This window comes from Larus michahellis, chromosome 2 (genome assembly GCF_964199755.1).
Source record: "Larus michahellis chromosome 2, bLarMic1.1, whole genome shotgun sequence".
NCBI classification, from domain to species: Eukaryota; Metazoa; Chordata; class Aves; order Charadriiformes; family Laridae; genus Larus; species Larus michahellis.
In genome coordinates, this window is record NC_133897.1 from 72,618,826 (window position 1) to 72,635,032 (window position 16,207).

Consider the following 16,207-nt stretch of genomic DNA (forward strand, 5'->3'; position numbering starts at 1 on the left):
TTTTCAGATCACTCCAAGATTTTTGTAAAGAGATGAAATAAGAAGTCATGCAATAAATTATTTCTCAAGTGTTACACAGACTGGATTGCACCTATCCAAGGGGTAACAGTACAAAAGAACCATATGAAGCAGCTGAACTACGAAATATAAAAGAGCTATGTTAAAAAGTAGTCACGAAAAATACTTCTGTAGGCATGCAAGCCTTTTGACTTGCAGAATTTAACAATGTGCGTATGAACTTGGAGCCTCCTGAAGTGTAAGACTCCTAAGAGAAACAAAATACTTGTCCAATACAGTCTTAAAAAAGTCACAGCGCAAAGAATTCTTAAAATAGAAGCTTGCAAAGCGCATTATATTGTCAGAGCAAATCTGTCTCCATCCTGCTAATGATGCTAGCTCGGTGATCCGCATATAACTCCACCTATCTTTTAAGGCAAAAACTGTCCTAGTACCACTGCTTGTGGGCTTTAATGCAAAGTTCTGGCAATTGTCCAAGGCTCTGGAAGGGAAGGCATGCAGCTTTTTAAATTTTCTTTTTAGGTCATGACATAAGAGATCACAGTGATGTCCACTAACGCTCCATTTACAAATGGAGAGGGAAGTCAGCAACTCATACTTACAGAAAAAAGGCAGGCACTTCTAAAAACAATGCTACGTTGTACAGAAACTTCATGTTTACACAAGTTATCTAACGCTTTCCACAGAGCTCAGTAAAACATAGAACTGAGAAAACATCACATACTGCATAGGATTGAAAATCAAGGGTAAAAAAGCATATTTTTGCCTTAGATAAGAGATTTTTTTTAATGGAATATTTGATTTTTAACAAGGAAATGAACAGGTCAGACATATTTTCATTATTTTTATCAAATTTTACCCTGTCCCCTATGCTCAGAATACAAAAAAGCACATTCATCACAGAAATGACCAGACTGAGTTAGAGGTCAGGGCATTTTAAAGTCAGTAAGTGGTATTTGGAGCTTCCGTCATCTGTAAGGAATCCAAATTGGGTTCGGGACTTGGGATGTGGTTAAGTCTTCTGGCAATGATAAAATCAAAAAGCTTTCCCACATTTTTCTCAGACTTGTTATTTTGAACCAAGTTAATGGTTATACACAATCCTGTGGCTTTATACAGAACTCTTTACAGTAGCCTTTGCCAGCAGCCAGCAGACATATTGCCTTCTATATCAAACTAGCAACTAAGAACGACGGGTAAGGGCATCACTGGAACAGGGATCCAACTAACAGAACATGGCAAAATTGACATTTATATAACAAAGTTTCGGGTTAGTCATCAATGACTAAATTTATACCACAGAGCTATTAATTCTCACCCTCTGTAGATGGAAGAGGAGCAATTTCCAAGAAACTCATAAAACCAACAGCTTATGAAAGAAACCTCTCTGCCCAACAGATTTCAGTTAAAGTTGTTCAAATACTCATATGTTCCTCCTTCACAGTAATTTGATGACTAGGGTAAGTCAGAAAACAACTGACGCTAGACAAAATAAAAGACTGAACAGTATCACAACAGAGGCAGACAGTATTTTCAGTGCTGATAGGATTTAAGAAAGCCTCTTTGCCGAATTAATACTAGAACAGTTTAACACAATTAACTACTAGCTGGAGACATACTAATTACTACAAAACAAAACCCCCACCGCAACACACACTGGCCTTTCAGTATTTTTTTTCTCTAATTCCTTCAACAGGTTTACATGTAGAAGTCTCTTTGCCATAAGCTCTCTTCCCATAACTTAATTGTTTCTCTAACACCTCTTCTCATTTGCAGCTGCCCACTGGAAATCTCATGATTGATCCATCCTTGGATGTTATTTATCTTGTTCACAGTTGAATTAGTCTTAATAGTTCATTTCCCAAGTGCGACTTAATGACAGGGATTGTTTTAGTCCTAAACAATTTTCTCTCTAACCTGTCACTTGCGGAACTTTTTGGCTTGCTATTAAATACCAGAGGACAAAATCCATACAATTGTTTTTATTTTCTGCATGTTTTACTGCTGTTAGTCACCTATCCTCACGACTGCTGTTAAAGTCACCTGTTCTCAAAAGTTAACCTTCATACTCGTGCTGCTGCCTAAACAATATACAGAACATTCAAGTCAAAACAGAATCAGACCTAGTAAGTGTTTCCTAAAATTTTATATATATATACACATATATTCTTATGCTTAAGGAAGATACACATTGCATACATATAAGTATGTTTCTTATGCTTAAGGAAGATACCCATTTTTTTATATATATATATATATATATACACACACACATATTTTATTATATATAAAATGTGTATCTTTCTTAAGCATAAGCATCAGACTTAAAGAATACCTTGCTTGCAGAAGCATACTGGACTATCTTTCATTCAAAAAGCAGTAGTATACATGTTAAAATTGCCACAGTACTCACAATGGCAATCCAAAAAGAGTTTATTTTTAAAGTACCTTAAAATCAAAATGTCTTATGATGATTATCTCCTCAGTTGAAATCTTGAAGAGGACTATACAGTAACAATACTGGCTATTCTGAAATTTGTGCATGATGTTATTAATATTTCATTAAAAATAACTTTACACATAGTCTTGCATTTTACAACTTTCTTTCTAAAATAGTCAGATTTCTTTTGACTCAGAAATCCTCAAAGTTTCCAAAATACGAGATATGACGTAAAATATATCCTCCTTTTGGTCTGTGCTAGATAAAACCTTTTCTGTTTTCTCTTTTGTTGTAGAATTAGTCCACAGTTCTTCCATATACCAAATTCAGTTTCACTTCATGAATTTTAAGACAACTAGACTGAAAAATCACTGACATGCAGGAGAAATCTTCAGTGGTACAAAAGCACCCTGAACTCTAGTGGGAGGTGGGGAGAAGGGGGAGGGGGAACTACTTCTGCTAGACTTCTTTCCATCCTGTAACTAACGGAAGCTTTCATGCCAGTTATGGTTCCCCAAATGTGCTGAAAACCAAGGACTTGGCTTTCTATTCTGTCAAGTCTTCCCACAGCTTTGCATCCAAAACACGTTTGGGTGTGATGAGAACCAGATACTAAGTGATTGGCAGCAAAACCCTCTAAATATGTACCAACAAGCAAAAAGGGAAAATACATGTGTCACCCAAACCCCTAACGTGGATAGCCTTCCTCCAGTCACATCGGGTTTTAGAGTCAGAAACTGACACTGTAGGCGCTTCCTGAGGACCCTGCTCTCCAGCAAGTGCCACAAGCTACCCTGTACACAAGACTAACAGCACAGACAACTAACTAGGGCTCTTTAAAACAAAGGTAAAAAGCCCACCCTTTTAATTCTGCTGTCTGGTTAAACAGACTTTAAAAATGTTACATTACACCTATGATTAAGGCTTAGGACAGCTGAGTCTGCAAAACTGCAATTCACACATTACTAGTGGGCCACAAAACCTGAATTTATCAAGTACCACCAGATCCATTTCCTACCCATGTGAATGCACAAGATACACTGAAAACCCAACTGATGTATTTTTAGTTGTCTTCTCGATGAAGCGTGGGTTGTTCCCTTTAATGCTCAATAACAGGAGAAAAGATAATAAATCTATGAGGATTTAAGATTACGATCCAAGTTAAAACCCTCCTGAGCCAATGGACATGTTGGCGCATGAGGTCCGGACTGATTACATAATAATCTAAGACAGAAACCTATTCCTATAAATGGCACCATTTCTGTTTGATTTAAAATGAGACATGGCAAACTACATTTTGACCAAGTCTCATTTATGTAATGTCAAAACAGCATTAGTTGGCTTCGACATAAAAGGAAAAAAGGGTTGAGTGATGCCTCCAGAAGATTTCTATTTCACCTTAATCCAAGGAGTACCCCAAGTGATGAACACTGAAACAATGTGTTCAATTAGTCAAAACTGCCTTTTAACCTCTTTTAGCCTTAACTCACACGCTCTATGGGAAATAACGCAATTTAGAAATATTACATACATACACTTTTAAAGTATTTCATTATTTTTATTATTCAATGCCATTTTCAAAAAAATATTATTTCACCTGTTCAGTAAAAATAAATAAATCACCAAAAGGAAGCCACACTAGCTATAAAATTGAAGAATTATGTTTGTACTGTTTCAGCTCTAATGCCTTGATACAATTTAACACGGCACACCTAACGCTCACAAATAAAACAGGCAGAACTGTTTCCCAGAATATCCACATTTTTATTCCATTTAGTGACCAGGAGTAGAGAAACATTTGGAATTCTTAACATGCCCACATGCACACCTCAGCCTTTTGCCCTTTCTCTGCATCATTAAAACCTAAGCAGAACAAGTAGTTTAATAACACACTGCTATGAAAGGAGGGATTGAGATTTATGTAAGGACGTGCTATAAGGAAGGAATAAATTATTTCTACTGCAGCTTTTGAAACAATTCTACTATTTCTGAACACTGTAAGGACCAGAATAGTATTACGTTTATAGTACCACTATAGAAAGAAACAGTGCCATGTGGAGAAATATAAAAAGCATAAAATCTATTACTGTACCTTTATTTTGCTACAAATCAAACTGATGAAATGTCTGCACTTAGATTTACATTTCTAACATACAATAAAATAGAAGCAGCATGCCAAAGGAAAGAATACTGTCATTATAAAACTGCTCAAAAATTCATTCACACCAAGATGCAGTGACAGGCCGCAAGAGCCTACAGAATTTGGTCTTTCAGCACCCTAGAAAGTATTATATCTGATCTTGTTAGAGAGAAGCAATCTTTTTAAAAGCAGGTAGATGAGTATTTCTTAATTTGTCATTAACCTCAGACTACATAGATAGTGACCAAACAGATTATCATTAAAAAAAGGTGCCTATCTTTAGTTTTGCATTACTTTTTGCTGTCACCAAGCTAAGGAAGAAAATGTGATTAAAAAACCCCATTAGAATAATCCTCGTTACTATAGAGGTGCTAACCTTTCCAAAATTAATGTTGATACTAAAGCTTCTACTTACTGCTGCTTCTTCCCAGCAGTAGTTGGAGGACTGATACTGCTAAAGCTCGCATTTCAGAAATATTCTCCAATTCCATATTCTTACTTCCTTAGAGAAGTATAATTTCAAGGTTGGCCCCCACCTCGCATACATATTCTACTGTCCAGGATATGATTGCAAATAAGGAAAAGAAGAAAGATTCACAGCTGTGCCCCCAATTCACCATACTTCCATTTCAATTTCAGGAAACAACAAGAAAAAAAAGACAACTTCTGTCAATATTTACAAAGTAGTTAAAGATACAAAATGGATTATACCAGTAGTATATATACTGCTTGCAAAGCTGACAATTTTGAGTGCAAAGTGGTCACACCACGTTTAGCAGAACAGAGGGTAAATTTTGCCATTTTTCAGTAAACAGTCAATGGTTCTGTCTAGATTTATGGCAAACAACTATTTTGGTAAGTGAAGTATTTCTAATCAATACAAACGTAAAGAGTTCTCCCATACCAGATGCATTATTTAAATCAAAACAGTCAACTGAACTTTACATTGTTATTTAATCCGAACATCAAATTTAGCAGTCAGAATAACAACTCATAGGTGGAGCCTTGATAAAGGCATGCTCCAACAGGTTATTAAAATAATATAATAGTTCAATTTACTCTTATCTTTTTGTTCTGGACATCAACCAAAAAAATCCACATGAATGGTAGCAGAAAAAAGCCTCTTTCAGTGGTTATATAAAAGCACACAAAAAGAATCAGAGCAGAAATTCACGTCTTATTTCTATTTCAATTAATGTACAGTTCTAAATATCATTAGTTACAAATTAATGGCATAAAAACGTTATCAATTGCATTATTAAGAACATTGTTTTGTATGACATAGGTGCCCATTTTGATGTAAGTAACACTAATTGCTTCATTGAAAAATAGATAGTTTTATCATTTATTTATTATTTTATCTGAAGGAAACTAAGAATTAGCATGACTACATCAATACTAATGAATTCCGTATTTGGCTTTTATCTTCAGATAATAATTCTCTGTCTCCCCTCATCCCCAATACCACCCCACCCTTACACAAGTCTGCTTGAATTTTAGCTAACAAGGTATCTGTGTATTTGTATTCTTTTACTAATTCCAGTTAATATTACCTTGACAATAATGCAAAGTGACACACAAAAACAAAGCAATAAACAAAAGCTCTGACAAAATAGACACTAAGTCACTATTTCTTTCAAATTTGCTAAATCAAGTTGATAATTAACCTCTCATTTATAGCACACCCTTTACAAATCAGGCAATGGTGGTAGCTCAGGAAATTAATTAAGCTAACTTTAATTGCATGTTGCATTTTACATTAGCTTGGCAAATTAAGCTGACAAATAATAAAGACGATAATAAAGTTCCACCTACATGAATTCTTCTGAGTATTCTCAGTGGCTCCCGGAGATGACATGGCAGTAAGAAATAAGCAAGTAAAAAGAAACACTGTACTGGTCAAGTGAAAGCTCCAGTTACCAAGCAGCTCCACGGATGTGCATCTTCATTGATGCAGAACAAAGACCGATGCTAGAAGGCTGCTTTTTCAAAGCAGTAATACCGCGACTGCCAGTTTTCAATGGGTCACTCGCACACAGATGCATACACATGGATACTTCAACTCAGCGCCCTTCCAGAACCTGAACACAAGCTACCAGCAGCTGGGCTGTACCAGAAACGCACGCATGTATTCAGGAAGGTACCACATGCTGTTAAAATAAAGGGGTGAGAGAAAGAGAGAAATCTTCCCGGCGGGTTATCACCCGATGACACGCAGTTACAGCATGTGTCTATTTGGCAGAGAGCTGGAAGCGTCTGAAAATCATTTAGAAGCAAGAAAAAGGTAAGGAAGGGTTCTGAATTCTTTTTTTATTAGGCAGTGCTCATAAGGCTCTCCCCTCAAAGTATTTTTCCTTAACGTGGCTTAGCTCAGATACCCCACAAACCAGATTACATACTATTCTTACTTCACACATAAAATATTAAAAATCTTGGATGTGATTTTGAAATAAATTAGGAGCAGTCTTCTCTGACGAAAAATGAATTTTTTGTATTACATATCCAGACTACATTTTCATCAAAAATTCAAAAAATGGTTATACAGTTACAAAAAAAAAAAAAATCACAGGAAGAGCATATGACCGAGAATCTTTGGTTATGGTGATGCTGCAGTTACACAACGGTGCATTTATGTTTCAGAAATTGTAAGGCATTGCTTAGAATTTGGAATGCTGGCACGCGTTACCTCTTCAGTTTAGGAGAGTGCGCAGTGCTGCCGGAAACCATGATAACCATGACAATTCCTTTCTTTTACTTAAAAAGATCACATTTTAAAAAGCCCCTTGATGACAATTTTCAAAACACAGCGTACAGATGAGAGGAAATTATATAACAAATACGTCTCTAATCATCATCATTAGAGGAAAAATTACCAAGAATGCATGGGCCTACAAAAATCGGTTTTGTTTCACTGGTGAAAACAGCACCAAAAATATATATGGGAAAGATTAAAAGAATAATAATAATCATGAAATAATCCTGCCTTCAGTCTGAACTTTGGTAATTAAGGGATGAATTCAAGCTACAGCTGCACAGAAAAATAGGCTTCCATTTTTTTCCACATCAATCACTTAAACATTAGACACAATTAAAATATTGCACCTTTTATTGCTTTCTTTTCTACATAAACAGAGTATGACAGGACTTACGTTCCCCTGAACTTTTTTCCCATTATCTACACAGTTAGCTATTCACCCTGGCAATAGCCACAGAAAACCTCTATTGTTACACTGGCCTCCTCCACTCCCTACAAACCCAGGACTCTGCAAGACCGACTCCAGCATAGGGCCAACTTCGACTGCAGCCAACAGGAGCTGTACCTGCGCATCCAAGAGCCACTTTTAGCTGCACTGATGTCAAAATTGTTGACCTCCGAAAGGGCTTTTGACTTATAACAACACTGGAATACGAAAAAAACAAACAAACTAGCTCCCTCAAAATACAAGGCAACATAAGGCAGGATGAAAGAGCATAAGGGTGCCACATTAAAAAAAAAACCCACCAAGATTCTCTTAAAATGCATGTAGATGAACCAGAATTTTTTAAAAAAAGAAAAGCGTCCCTAGCCTCCATTCTCCCTCAGTCAGAATTAGCAGGGTGACAGCCATCATATCAAATCCTGAGATCTAGTTGAACAAAGAGATTACAAACAAACAAACAGCACTATCAAATTTGTAACACGCAAAGTTACATTACAGCCAAAACACATAACTAACAAGTGAAAAAAAGCATTAAACCAGGTTTGGGGTGGAAATAGTGACAAAACGAAAAACTATCTTCGGTCAGCTGAGTTGCAAGGGGACACAGTATTTTTTCCAAGGAAATCTGATTATCTAGTTTGTCCATAAATAATCTGGTATCTCTATAGCATCCCTTTCTAAAATTTAGATTTCCTTAGAAACTCTACTCCCTATTTACAGCTTTGAAAATTCAGACCCATAACCACTTCAGAAATGGGTGCCATTTTATGACTGATCAAGATCCACCCAAGTCTGTATTGCCACTATCAATGAAGCCCTGTTTTTCCCTCACCAGTTGAATTGAAAACTAATCAAAAACAGGCAGAGGGTAAATAATTACCCATCGTAACAGATTACTAATCCAGTTGACAGTGCAGTCCACCTTTTGGCAAAGCATAATGGGAAACGGTGTTCTTATGTGGCTATTCAAGACAGAATTGCAGATAATTTTTCCCCTCCTCCTATTGAAAGGTAAGTTGTATTTCTTGTATAGAAAATACTGTCTGTCCTGAAGACTTGACACTTGTAGACATTTACCTAATAGGCAAAGAGTTTATTTCCAGTCATCTGCAAAATAAATGCATATACAAGATACTACCCATTATAGTTTGCATCACCTCAGACATAATACTTAATCCAGCAAATGTTTTGTTGTCTTGTCAAAGGCAGCTAATAAGTTTTCAACTACACCTAATGTTCAATAGAATAGTGTTGTCAACAGAAAAAAAAAAAGTGTCACGTTTAGGGGGTCAGCAAGAGGCAAGCAATCTCTGTTAAGACAGAAAATTGAAAACTTACACTGTTCTCGGGTATGTATTCTTACAAAGAACAAGTTCTGAAAGTATATCATTAAGTCAGTCCAATACAATCAGATGTGTGCAACTCAGCACCATCCACCTGTGGGCTACAGAAATGTACATTTGAAAGCTTTTACATCTCAGTGCTGGTGATATCTGCCCCAATATCTGTCACTGGAACAGGCTGCCCCGGGAAGTTATGGCTGCTGCATCCCTGGAAGCATTCAAGACCAGGCTGGATGAAGCTTTGAGCAGCCTGGTCTAGTGGGAGGTGTCCCTGCCCATGGCAGGGGGGTTGAACTAGATGAGATCTTTAAGGTCCCTTCCAACCTGAACCATTCTATGATATATAAAGATTCAATTATTTACAGGGGAGGACTGAAATCAGTAAAAGACCAAGACTGAACTTTCCCCAAATTTCTCTATTTAAAAGGATTTAAAAAAAATAATTATTATTATTTTATTTTTTTAAGACGCTTGACTCAAAGTCCATACCTATTTCAATGAAGGCAAAAAGGAGGACAGAAGTTACAAGTAGCTAGATTCAGACATAGAAACTTTTAAAACGTGTCCTGAGTATCATACAAATGTGAGAGTCTGCAAACTTGAAAACACAAAAAGCAAAATCAAAAGCAAGGTTGCTATAAGGACACTTTATCATTTGTTTTTCTTCTCCATCTGTCTTATGCTATTGCACTATAATGGAAGACTTAAGTAAACTTATTTGCCTTTCACTCGAGGTTTGACTAGCAGTGCTCAAGTCTCACACCCTTCTATTCTTAAGAGAATGGTTATCATATATGGGAGCCTTGGTCAATTCTTGACACAGACAATACAGGCCATCCAAAGTTGCATGGTTCTCTTCCCAGAGCCTGGATGGCAAAGAAGTTAGTAACACACATTATTAACTAGAAATCTATCAAAATATTTTCAGCTCATAGCAAAATAATGAGTAAAAATCCTGAAAGCTGAATATGCTTGAAATTTTAACTCCATCTTAGCTTTATTACAACAGAATTATGCAGTTGTTTCCCAACCGTTTCCTGGTATGCCAAAATAAGAGTTGAATTCTTTTATATCCATGCTACACAGTTTAAACATTGAAGTTTTTGACCATGGTCACCTAAAGAAATTCTAAACGAAACAGGAAACACTCATAGCAGAAGCACTGCCTGTCTCCCACAGCATGTTTTAGAAGAGGTACCCAACCAAAGACATCCTCCCTCCCCTATTCAAATGAGTCATTGAAATGCAAAATCATAAAATAAAACATTAAATTACAACTTTCATTATTAACCAACTTGGTTATGGACTCAGTTTGTCAACAAAAAATTCTTTGCAGTAATGAAACACCTTGAATGTTCCTAGTATATTTGGAACTGTTGAAGTAAATGAACTCCATGTGGCTGGTATGATTTTCTACCACAACGTCATCTACTCTTGCTCAGAAGAAACATAAAGGATTGTGTGCTCAAAATTACAGCACAACTTCTAGAACAGTTACATCATTGAATGCACGAGCTTTGTCAACCATGAGCTGTAAAGATCTCCATTGCATCTCCATACCCATGCATCTGGAAGACAATACGAAGATTAGGGAAGTTGTTGTTTATTTTGACAGCCATGAGAATAAAGCATCATAAAGGGGATCCCTAGACTGGAAGAAAAAAAAATAATCAGTTTGACACACTCTCTGTTGAGGCGAGTAGATTTCAAAAAAAAAAAAAAGAACAACAGGACGGAGGCAACCGAGTGCTCCAAATATCACGTACTCTTAGAGAAGGCACAGTAAAAAAACAGGATATTAAAGTTTAGATACAAACATATTTAAGCTACTGATAAAAGAACTGGAAAACTGCAATTTCAACAGAAGCATGAAGAGAGATGACAAAAGATCTGCATATCAAATGTGACCCCATGACTTCATCTATAAGACAAAAGCAAGAAAAAACACCTCTTTACTTCACCAGCCTCCTTCTCAGAAGTAGCATTTTGATAAAGCTTTCAAAACTTATCAGGACTTGTTTGGGAGAGATCTCTGATGCAAAGAGCTGAAAACATATTTTGTTGTATTGTAAATCAAAGTCCTGAAAATGGTCATATGACCAGTTTCCCTGAGCTTGAACGAAACTAATCCTGTTAAAGCTTAGAAATATGCATGACTCAGTAGTCAAAGCTACGTTCGCATCTGCCCTTACAAAGTTTCTGCCACCTTCCATTGTCCAAAAGCACTGTGCTGCTGATTTTTAAATGGCCTCTATTGCTTTAGTTTTCTTGCCAGAAATAAAGTCAAAACATTTCATCCTAAACTTTATTTTTTTAAATAAAAAGGGACTTTTAGAAGCAATTTTAAAATCTATCACATATACAGTTCCCATTTTAACAAAGCCTGAATTAAACCCAGCAGCATATGCTATGACCATTGGGCAATTCTACTACTGTTATAACGAATTTTTTTTTCCATTATCTACCTCACTGCCCTGCTTCAGTCTTCCATTTTATAGAGATTAACAGTATTCTGTAAATATTTACTACATAGTCTTGCCGCACTGAAAGAGAAGGAATACTAACTTTAAAAAAAAATTATATATATAAAAAATTTCTACCATGTGCCTAGAAGAATGGTGGAAAGATTTCAGATCTCAGTGCAGTCATGAATGCACAAGGTTTCAAAGAGAAACCATCAAGAGAAAATAACCACATATTTGCTACCTAATTGCTAGTTTCTCAGCTGTGCAAATGAAAGTGATACACATCCTTTCTAAACTATCTAAGAGTACAATACATCAAATATAAAAACCAAATGTACACACAAATATCTAATAATAATAAACAAACTCTACTATTGCAAGAAATTGCCAAGATCCACAGCAGAACGTGTTTGGTTTTTTATTTTTAGCAGGTTTATAAGCCTCAACCAGGAGAGGACGGCACAGAGCATAAGGCAGCTCCTGCAAGCAGTTCTCCAAACATTGGTAGCGATGCACACTAGGAAGAAACTTGCAGGCTACTTCACATGGCATACCTAATGTTTTCATCCATAAATCTATCATCTTTGAGAGCTTTTCTCTCTGAAAGATAAATTACTAAAAAAACCCAACTGGACAACCCTTAAGATGTTTTCTCCTAGTGCACACACACACTTGGGGTACATAAATGCCACTGTTGTAGCAGTATCAACAGGGACACCACACACACTCTCTGCCTTCTTCTGAGAGAGATGCTTAATATAAAGAAGCAGGAAAGCTTCTAACCTTCAGTTTCTCAGCATCACAGAATATTAAATAATATGCTAGGTTTACATTGTAAGAGAAAACCCTTGAGGTTAGAAGAAAAGAGACTGCAGAGGTTTGTTCTGCCCCTATACACTATGGGTACAGCAAACAACAAAAGAGAATGTCTCTGTAAATAGTCTTAAAGCAAAAGGAAGAAAAATCTACTTTTCATGAGGAAAGAGAGTACAATCTGTAATACAAACGTGAAAAAGGTAGGAACAATCATTTCTTGAAATAGAATTACACACTTATTTCATGATACTTGAAGGTAATAACATCAACAAGCAAGAGCGTCAGTAGATTCTCAATACTTTTCAATGCTGCAAACAGGTATATACACTGAGCTTTGAGCCCCTTCTTGATGACACCTGGAATCCTCAAAGAATATACTTAACAGGTCAATGAATTACCACTTTGTACCTTAGAGCACACAGTAGGAAGATCTAAATGAAACCAAAAACAATTCTGTTTTAGTTATGTGAAGGCTGAATTTATTTCAATATTAAAATAAGTCTTTGGTAAATATTAGGTATGCAAGAGCACTTAAAATGTTTAAGGTTTATACATCTGAAGATTTCACAAATTTACAGTGGTATCCATCCAGACCACACCCGTGTATCTATATCTATTTATATTTACACATACACAAAACTCCAGGGAAGCAAAGTTTTGAAGCAGATCTGAGACCTGTGAAGCTTCCCACCTGCCCTGTGAGCCAGACCTGAATTCTCGTGGTCAGTGTCAATATAAAATTGATATTTTTTCCTGTATTTGTTGTGAAATTGATGGATGCCATCACTAAATTCAAGTTTCCACTGCTGTGCTATTTTGACCCTCAGACTATACCATTCAGCTTCTTAATTCCAGTAAAACTTACTTTATATCCCGAGCAAGGCATGAGAACTCAGCACTGGTGAACGTGAGAGTTCATTTGGACACTAAAAAACTTGCATACAATCCTCTTTTTACTCCCTTTGGCAAACATGTTTAAGGAATGATTTTGTGGTACCTCAATTTCTGCAGATTCAGACAGAATGAATTTATATATTTATTAAACACATTTTTATGCAACACATTTACCATCCTTAATCTGTAAGCCAATACTTTTTAGCATATGGTATTCAAATTCATAAATAACAAGTTACTATTATGAAATGGTTTCATCTGCACATTGAAAGATGCAAGAGTATATAAAGGTATTTCAAACTGTTCTTCTTTCCTAGCCCCAAACGCTGCGTATTTTATGAACTCATTTCACTCTGGACAGTTATACAAGGATGAATCACTTGTGGAGGTAGTCTATACTTGCAATATAAAAATGTAAAGAATCGTCTACCCAACTACTTAACATATTTCAGATGGAACCAATCTTTCTTGAATATAGCAAACCAGAGACATAAACAAGATAAGATCTTATCGTAAAAACTTTACATAATGATACTAATACTGCCTCACCTTAACCTTAAAAGGTATTAGGTAATATACCTCTAGAAGTACTTGCTTTTTAGATGACTGTGTTACAGTAGTAACTTAGACATGCTTCCTGCTCTTGCTGCTGCCTTTTACTTCTGTGACAGAATTTCTATGGCCATCTACTGAGTTATTTCAGCATGTTTCATCAACCAAAAGTAAATCTAATGACAGAACATTTTCTGCACAAATCTAGCAAGCCTTGGAAACAGCTTCAAACAGAAAAATGCAAGAAGGAGCCACGAGTTAGACTGGGCAAAGCTACTGTAGAACTGAAACATCTGTCACTACGTAACCATGAATACTTCATGACCAGGAAGCTCTTACTCTCCATGTTCCTAATCAGCTGATGAAATATATGCTAGATACTCAGAAATTGGCTGAAGGTCCAAAAGGCTGGCAAAAGACTGACTGAAGCCAATCTAATGATCACCTTTATTTCACAATCTCGGTGAACAACAAAAATTCTGAGTAGCATCAGATCTGAGAAAGAACAACTTAGTAAGCAAGAAGCCATAAAAAACATTTCCTCCAAGTATATGTTTCTAATCAGCCATGCACCTGCTTTTTAGAAGTTTAACGTTAATTTCCAGGGAAAATGTCACGCAAGACAGTGAAAGTTGTTGCAAAGTCAAAATATGGTATCTATCATTTATTTTAAAGCATGCTGTTGTCATCTTGCAGAAAGAATTTAGACTTGCTTGATATGACTGTTCTTGAAAGTTTGTTAGCTATTACTCCTCTCTCTTCTGTCAGGTACAAGCTTGTCCATGAGTTCGTTGTACAAAAAAACACAGAAATTAGACTGACTGATGTTTAATACCTGTTTTTAAAGAGCTGTCACGCTGTGCTTTTCCAGCCTTCCATAGCTTCTGCCAATTCTTTTGATTATTGTAGAATAAATTTGGACATTTTTGAACCAACTGATCAACGGACCTCGAGTATCCTCTAACCCGGCCTTTCCTTGTTCCAGCACAAGACTTTACTCCTTTCCCATTGACATTGGCTGCATTAGCCACAGACTGCAGTTGAACTTTTCAGTGAAGAAACGTACAAAGACTTTGGCTTTTTTCTTGGCATCTGTTTGCAATTTTTGCTCTTTACAGTAAACTAAAAACCTCTTGGCCACCAAGACAAGCCTCGTCTACCCAAGACAAGCCTTTCATAACTAGTATTAGAAATCTGTATGCCTCTGTATCCATTATAGAGCCAGTTACTTAGTTTGGTATAAATTTCAAGGTCAACACACAGCTAACAACACCCTCCTCTTCCATGAAAGTTATTGTCTTTGTAAAATACTTATTCCCAAATAAAGTTACAATCTCTGTTGGAAAAACAAGAAGCCAAGAGAAATAACTTTGGAAACCATCCTCCTGGCTTCCAGAAACTCACTGAAAATGCCTAATAAATACGAACAAAAAACCCCAGGATTCATTATTCTCACAAGGATCAGATACTATCAAGTAGCTGCTTTCTTGGGAACGGAATGAGCTTAGTGTTATCTTTGGCTTTATATTGAGCTAGTCTGTGTTGAAAGCTGTCAAATCCATCAAAAAAGGGGCTGTTATGGTAAGCTACAGATAAAGTGACATTTTATATAATCTGTGTTGCTTGTCTGTTAATGTTAGCTTTATTATTTTCCCTTTTTAGCATTATGTAAAGATGAGATAGTAATGATCTGAAAAGGCAAAAAGGAATGCAGCTGATAAAAATTTCCATCCCTTCTTTCAATTTCAAGAGACAATTAATTGACATAAGTCAATGTACTTGACTTCATTCTCATAAATAAAGCCTAGTCACAAACCCACAGTCACACCCTATTCAAAGCAAAAGATAATAGCAATTGTCAAGCCGATCAAACATTAACATTAGTAGGTAGAGTAAGCCTGAATTTAAGATTTACTGAATATGGTAATGTGTTCCATCTATGCACCACAGACAAAGCAATAACACATGACAGAGTTTCTAGCCATTGCATATTATTTAGAACAGATATTTGTATGTATCCTTGTGTACATCCAACAAGTTGAGCTGCAAAAATTGCATTTGTCTGACGTAACATAATACTGTGAAAATTTCCTAGAAATAGCTAGACAAAAGTCTAACAAGTAACAGCCTGCAACACATGTCAAAAACACATTCATGTTAGAAAAGACATCAACGAGTTGAAGACAAAGCCCTTAACTTCTAAAATTGAACACCAAGGGAAAGGCTTGAGTTAGATACAGAATCTCTGAAACCTAGCTAAGACAACAGAACCATCTGTGTTCTTCCCACACTTATGACTCTCCCAAAGAAACCAGTAGCAAGAACAGGTAAACTGAAAA

At 36.2% G+C, this 16,207-nt stretch overlaps 1 protein-coding gene across 2 annotated transcripts in view; it reads right to left on the reverse strand.

The window, feature by feature from the left end:
- Positions 1–16,207, reverse strand: part of DTNBP1 (dystrobrevin binding protein 1) — a 71,673-nt gene that overhangs the window by 23,615 nt on the left and 31,851 nt on the right. The gene's annotated exons all lie outside the window — the stretch shown is intronic.